The following is a 917-nucleotide window of genomic DNA, read 5'->3' on the forward strand; positions in this document are numbered from 1 at the left end:
CCCCAAAATGCTTGTTCTCCTCTCGCTTTTAACCGCACTCCCCCCCTCCCCAAAAAAAACAAGTGCAACAACACCGCTTGTTTGCGGGGTAAAGCCTTCCTGCTTTCCTCGCTCAACAGGTTGCTCGCACCAATAAAAACGTCCAGTAAGAACCGAACTTGTGCAAAGTTCTGCTGGGGTTTGGGGTCAAACTTGATGGAGTTTCGCAAGTCGTCCTGTGAGGATTGGGAGGATGTTTTGGGAGGATGGAGGATAGTCAAAGAATTTTATCTGTGGTGGCTGTCCCCTCTGATTCGCAGGCGAGCCCGCTGATTGGTTCCGGCTCCGGACGTCCAGAGGCTGCGGGGCGTTCTGATTGGTCCCTGAGTTAGCTGCTCCGGAGTGTGGATTGTCCTCACGAGGGTCATCTGGCTGCGATGTCACAAGTTTATGCTGCATGCAACTTTTTTCACAGGTTTTAAAACGTAAACAGTATGGCGATTTTAACTGGTTGCTGTCTTGTAGGCTCAGAACATAACTACACATTGTCTGGTGATTGCCTTCATTTCCCCCAAGGTTATTCACAGTATATCTATCTAAATCAGTGGTTCTCGAACTTTTTTACGCCATGACTTAAAACTCTCCAAGTACCACCATCATGAAAAAATACAGTAGCTTAGTAGGCCAACGTGTTCATCAAAAACAAGGTTTTATTCCAAAATATTATTGTAAGCCGCAGTCACATTATACAGTTTAAACATTGACACGGCGCTTATATATAGTTTTAAAAATAGAAAAAAATAATAAAAATACTTGAGTAATGATTCAATTAAAATGCATTGCCAAATGTACATAAATAAAAGCTTTGGAATAAACCCTCCCTAAATGAAATGCAAACATGTTGTACTAAGAAGTTAAATACAACTGAACTTGGCAGT

This window comes from Filicampus tigris, chromosome 10 (genome assembly GCF_054856515.1).
Source record: "Filicampus tigris isolate MCC_2025a chromosome 10, RoL_Ftig_1.0, whole genome shotgun sequence".
NCBI lineage: Eukaryota > Metazoa > Chordata > Actinopteri > Syngnathiformes > Syngnathidae > Filicampus > Filicampus tigris.